The following is a 7094-nucleotide window of genomic DNA, read 5'->3' on the forward strand; positions in this document are numbered from 1 at the left end:
GTTCTTTCCCCCAAGATGACCCCTACATGGTGACGTGTGACATCTTTTCAAAATACCGTCTACTTCTTCTTTTTCCAGACGTCACCTGATTAATTGATCAGTGCATTATCAAAATACATATGGTTCTTCCCATACATGATTTATTGAGTCATAAAAAAGTTTAATTGTTTAAGTTATTTTAAATTGTTAATTGAGTTAAAACTATTATTTAGATCAAGAAACAAATAAACCAGACACAAATTATGGAAAAGTGAAGTTAGTGGAATAGTTGTCGGCATCATATTTGTAATAGTTTTTATAAGGTAAGTTCGTATGTTGACTAAATTAGTTAATGGTTGTTTTTTATGGTTATTTACTATTATACATGTTGTGAATGAGTTAATTGATTGATATATGATAATTAGTGAATTGGACTAAATTGTCATATTAGTTAAATTGATAATTATGTATGAAAAGTGATAACTATATGGATGTGTGCTTATAATGGTTTAAAGTGAATACATTTAAATGAATTGAATGTGCATTGTGGCCCATATAAACCTCATGACTATTTAGGATACAAATGACATGTCATTAGGGGTATTTACCATTTTGGGTGCTAGTCTTGGATGTCCTACAGATTGTTGAGGTCTTGCATTTGTTGCGGATTCTCCACTGCTCGTGTAAGTAGCATCGAGTAGCCTAACATCTAGACCTAAGACTCGTGTGGGCATTATTTCATTTGGTTCACCAGGTGCTAAATGTGTAAATTAAAATAACATATGAAATGGTTATATGGAATTAGACATGTGAATGTAGATTTTTGTTTTGAATATTTGAATTGAAAGATAAAATGCTAAATGAACATGTGATGGATGAATTGAGCTTTATATTAGTTATTTATAAATGTTTCATGTTATGATGTAGTTACAATATTCATATTGTGAACTTACTAACTTGTGAGATTTGTGGTGTGTATAGGAAATGCATGAACTCGTGAGCTAGTTATTGAAATTAAGCATGAATTGTTTAAATTGATTCCTATTCGGTAAGTTTAAGTTTAAGTTTTAATACAAGCTTACTAAGCATTGATTTGCTTACGTCCATTGCATTCTTTCTTTATCGATTACCAGAAGTTACGATCGGTTGGAAGTTCAAGTCAAAGCTCACACTATCCGTTAATTGACTCGGAAGAAGTTTTGATCATTTTGGTTTTGGGTTACAAATGGCATGTACTAGAAGTTTCTAAGTTTATTTGCTTATAATGATGTTGTTTAAATATTTTTTTTGTAAAGTTTGTGGATGTGAACATATTTGGTGCTTTTGGCTTAATTATGTCTATATATATGCACATGAGCAAGTTGATTCATGCCTTGAAAGCTTGGTTTGAATTGTCGTAAAGTGTTATGACTTGAATATTACGTACTTGAAGGTGAATGTGCTTGATGAATGTGTATGGCTTAATGCTTGAATTGTGGTGCCAATGGGGGCATATTGGTTAGGCACTTAGGTTGGATGTTTTTAGTATATTTTGGCATGTTTCAATGTATTTTGAATAGGTAAAAATGGATGGAAATGGTATGGATTGGAACCTAAGAAATGGTAGTTGAAATGGTTTGTTTTTGAAGTTATTTTAAAAGCACATGGTCTACAACACGGTCGTGCGCCAAACATGGTTACCCCACAAGGTCATGTGGCCTATTTGATTTTTGGTGCAAGATTTCCCACATGGTGGCAGAACTCAAACTTAGTTACAATGAGGCCATACATGGCCTTACGACACGATTGTGTGACCCTTAGTTACAAGGACTCAGGTTGCTACACAGTTTGGCCACACGATTATGTCTTTGAGCCATACGATCTGGCCACACGATCGTGTGACCCTTATTTTCAATTTTTTTCCATATTTTTTGTTTTGTTTCAGATTGGTCCTTATTTGTTTCCAAACTAATTTTAGGGTTATATAAGCTCAATTTATGGCTTGTATTCGTATATATGCTATGATTAATGATTTTATATGAATATTTGATACTTAAATTCATAGATGAATTTTTTATATTATTATTAAATTTGTTAACCGTCATAATACTCTATAACCTTAATCCAGCGATGGAGACGGGTTAGGGGTATTACATTTCCTGTCTAAAATCCAAAGGTCAAACTCTTGCAGTAACAGTACCTGCCTCATTAATCTAGCCTTTGTTTCTTTCTTCTTCATGACATACGTCAAGGCTAAAGGGTCATTGTAAATATACACTTGATTCACCATTAAGGTCAGAATTTTTCACAAGCAAACACAACTACTAACATTTCTTTTTCGATAGGAGTGTGATTGCATCGATTTGGATTCAATCTTTTACTAGCATAATGAATGGCATGCAATATTTTATCCTAGTACTGTCCCAACAGCATAGTCACTAGTATCACACATAATTACAAAGGGTTTCGTCCAGTTCAGGCTTATTATAATTGGAGCTGAGATTAGTTTTTGCTTTAAAACCTTAAATGCTTTAGCACACACTTTGTCAAATGCAAATGATGTGTCCATTTGTAAGGGTTGAGTCAACAGTTTTGCAATATGAGAGAAGTCTTATATGAACCTTTTGTAAAATTCGGCATGACCTAAAAAATTTTGGACTTCATGAAATGTCACTAGATGTGGCAATTTCTCAATGACTTGAATCTTGGCTTTGTCTACTTCCAACCCCATTTTGGAGATTTGATGCCTTAGGACAATCCCTCGTTCACTATAAAGTGACATTTCTCCCAATTAAGGACCAAATTTTTGTCTTCACACCTTTCTAAAATCCTTTCTAAGTTGCTCAAGCATTCCGTGAACGAATCACCGTATATCGAGAAATTATTCATAAAAGCATCCAACCCATCTTCCATCATATCAGAAAAAATCACTGGCATGCATCTCATGAAAGTATCTAGGGCCTTACACAACCTGAATGACATTCTTCTGAAAGCATATGTCCCAAATGGACATGTGAAAGTTGTTTTTTTTTTGCTTTTTCGGATGCAACGGAATCTGGTGATATCCCAAGTACCTATTAAGGAAACAATAATACTACTTTCCGTCCAATATGTCTAATATCTTATCAATGAAGGGAAGTGGGAAGTGATATTATTTGGTTGCATCATTTAGTTTCCGGTAATCAATACATATCTGCCATCCTATCATTCTTCGAGTTGGAATTAACTCATTTCTCTCATTTGCCAAAATCGTTAAGCCACCCTTCTTCGGAGCACACTATGTTGGACTAACCCATTCACTATCAGAGATGGTGTAAACCATTCCAGCATCTAACCATTTTATTATTTCTTTTTTCACTACCTCCTTCATTGTCGGGTCAAGTCGCCTTTGTGTATCGACTACTGGTTTCTTTCCTTCCTTTAACTGTATCTTATGTTGGCATAATGTTGGGCTTATCCCTTTAATGTCAGCAATCATTCATCCAATTTTCTTTTTGTATTTTTTTAAAACGTCCAACAATGCACTTTTTCAGTTTACCGATGGATGAGCGACTATAATTATAGGATAGGTGTTGTGCTCACCCAGATACCTGTATTTCAAGTGTGTAGGAAGTGGTTTCAATTCTAGAGTGGGTGGTTTGGTTATTGATGGAATCATCTTATTAGGTGAATCATCCAATGGACCCAACATTTCTTTACAGTGTTTCCACCAGTCTAATCGATAGACATAGCCTAGATCATTTCCCACAAGGTCCTCAACAAGATCATTTTCCATCGTATCTTCCTCATTTGATGCACTACTCTCATTGTCACCAAACTGTTCTCTTTCTCTGTTTGAACCATCTTTAGTCAGCTCCTGTTCCATATACTTACTAATACCTACTGTTCTTTCAACTGCTTCTTGGGTCTCTGTTTGGTTTTCTTTCTTGATTACCACTACTTCATTTTTCTATTTTAGTTTCTTATTTCTTTCCTAAATACAATCATTCCCACTCAATTTTTAAAAGAGAACGACCATCTTATGGGTTTCTTTAGTCTAGATGTTACCCGTACAATAATGTCAAGTTGCTCTTTACTGTAGTGGTCCAGACCTCCATAAAAGTGTTGTAATTGTATTGTTATATCACTACTGCGCCAAGTATTGTCCGTAGAATTATTTTAAATTTGTCCCATGCTTGAACTAATGTTTCTATTGGATCTTGCTCAAAATTAAATGGTTCATCGAAGGTATGGAAAATTGCGATCACCGGTAAAGTTCTGCACAAAAATAGCTGCACAATTCTTCCCAGGATGTGATAGTCTCTGGTAGTAAATTTTTTAACTAGGCTTTGTGATAAGTTGTAAAAGTAACATATTTTAATCTCATTCTTAATGCATTTTTGGATGATTAATGATGTAAATTAATGAAAATGATGCTACTAATCCTTTAAATTCATGTTTTTGTGCTTAGAAGAGCATTTGGGAGCGAACGGAACAAAAAATGAGCCAAAATCAGATGAATAGAGCTATTTCCAGGATCCACACGGGCTGGCTACACGCCCATGTGATCCACACGGGTTGGCTACATGCCCATGTGCCAGCCCGTGTCAATATCACTCCCTATTTCTAAAACACGCAGAAAAACCCAATTTTTAGGCTTTTTGAGCATTCTAAAGTCTATAAATATCAATTAGAAGATGATCTAAGGGGGAACGGAGGGAAGAATGTAGAAATTACTCGAAGAACACCATCGGAGCCAACTTAGAAGTAGATCTCCTTCAAGATTGAAGATCTCCTTTTAACTTCTTTCAAAGTTTTATTGAATTTCTTTATGTCTTCTGGTTTTTCTGACTTTGAGATGTTTTTATTCTATATTATGAACTAAATTCCCTAGATACCTAGGGAAGATGAAACGTATGACGAATCTTATTATTTGATTTCTGATTAACATGAAATATACTTTATTCTTGTTCTCAATTTTGTATGCTTATTTCGTGTTTTAATATTTTTGGGATATTTATTCATGTTTAATATGCTTATTTCAGTGGAGCAAAAGTCCTTGTTTAAGAGTAGATCTAGCATAATTGAGTGGAGTTGCATGCAATCCTAGAAATAGGACGACATAAATCTACCGGATTAGAGTCAAATTTAATAGGGGAATCCATAGGTCGAGTTAATGCGACGATAGGGGTTTTAATTAGAAAGAGATTTCAATTAATCAACCTAGAGTCAGTTGTTCTTACTCTTGAAAGAGATATTAACATAATTTAGGGATTTCTACAGATCAAGACACAAGTGAATAAATCGTTTAATTTAGATTCAAAATAATAGGTGAAGTCTAGGTGGATTCTTTCCTGGGTATTGTCTTTCTCATTGGTTGTCTTCGATTATTTTTCCCATTTCATTCTCTATTGTGTTCGTAGTTAAATTAGATTAGTTAAATTAGATTAAAAACAATCACTTCAATTTATCGGCTAAATAATAGAAAAATGGTAATTACTAGTACTTTTAGTCCTCGTGGATACGATATTCCCTACTCACCATAGCTATACTATTTGTCGATAGGTGTACTTGCCTTTGTCGTATTTAGTGACCATCAAGTTTTAGGTGCCATTTTCGAGGACTAAAATATTAGGAACACTTGATTTTTATTAATTTAGCCATTTATTTTTATTGCATTTTATTTCTGTTTTTAGTTTAATTTTTGTTTTCTAATTTTTCTTTTATTTTCTTCTAGCAGGTTCCTTTAGTTTATGACTAGAAGAAACCCATCGGGGCCACTATTATTTGACGGTGAAATTGAAAGTACAGCTTGTAGAAATCATAGAGAAGCAAGGAAGAGTCAACAGAGCATAGTAAATGAGCAAGATGACGTTATTATTATCATTGAGGAGATGGGTGATAATCAGGATAATCAGCTGCCTCCTGTAGTTGTTGCAAATCCAGATCCTGCTTCTCTACTATGTACGATTATGCCAACCCCACTATAATTGGGGCTGAATCGAGTATCGTGAGACCCACCATTGCTACGAATAATTTTGAACTAAAGCCGAACACTATTCAAATGGTACAACAATTTGTTTAGTTCGATGGTTTTCAAGATGAAGATCTAAATACTCATTTGGCTAATTTTCTGGAAGTTTGTGACACTTTCAAGATAAATGGCTTTTCTGATGACACCATCCGCCTACGGTTGTTTCCCTTCTTGTTGAGGAACAAGGCTAAGTAGTGGTTGAATTCTTTACCACGAGATTTTATCACTACATGGGATCAAATGACCGAAAAATGCTTATTGAAGTACTTCCCACTGGCTAAGACAGCCAAGTTGAGGAATGATATCTATTCCTTCATTCAAATCGACTTAGAAACCTTATATGATGCATAAGAGAGGTATAAGGATTTATTGAGAATGTGCCCTCACCATGGGTTACCTTTATGGCTACAAGTTCAAACCTTTTACAATGGTTTGAATCCCTCAACTATACAGTTAATTGATGCAGCAGCTGACGGTACTTTGAACAATAAAACATCTGAAGCGGGTTATGAATTTATAGAGGAGATGACACTGAATAATTATCAATGGCAAGTCATGAGGACAAAGCCGATGAAAGCAGCCGGTGTTTTTAACTTGGATGCGGTCACCATGTTATTGAATCAAGAATAACTTTTAAATAAAAAAATTGATGGTTTATATGGTTTTACACAGATACATATGGTGATGCAGTGCGATATGAATGGAGGAGGAATGAACAATCCAGAATGTTTACCCTACGTTCCTAGCACAGAAAATGAACAAATCAACTATATGGGTAATAATTCTAGACCTCAGAATAATCCTTATAGTGATACCTATAACATAGGTTAGAGGAACCATCCCAGTTTCTCTTGGGGTTGTCAAGGAAACTAAAGACCACAACCCCCTCCTGGCTTTCAACAACCTTACCAATAAGAGAAAAAGTCGAACCTTGAGGAGATGTTGAAAAAGTTTATTTTGGTGTCAAAAACCTGCTTCCAAAACACTGAAACAATGCTTAAAAATCAACAAGCATCGATTCAAGGGCTCGAGAACCAAATTTGTCAACTTGAAAAGTTGATTTCAAAATGATCACAAGGTAGCTTACCTAGCAACACCGAAACTACCCAAGAGAGCAGTTTCA

At 34.7% G+C, this 7094-nt stretch overlaps 1 non-coding gene across 1 annotated transcript; it reads right to left on the reverse strand.

The window, feature by feature from the left end:
- Positions 1–6259: 6259 nt before the first annotated feature.
- LOC121215718 (small nucleolar RNA R71) lies at positions 6260–6366 on the reverse strand. The gene has a single exon (XR_005911694.1). It is a non-coding gene; the product is annotated as a small nucleolar RNA R71 (small nucleolar RNA).
- Positions 6367–7094: the final 728 nt, after the last annotated feature.

The sequence above is a fragment of the Gossypium hirsutum genome, chromosome D03 (assembly GCF_007990345.1).
Source record: "Gossypium hirsutum isolate 1008001.06 chromosome D03, Gossypium_hirsutum_v2.1, whole genome shotgun sequence".
Lineage (NCBI taxonomy): Eukaryota > Viridiplantae > Streptophyta > Magnoliopsida > Malvales > Malvaceae > Gossypium > Gossypium hirsutum.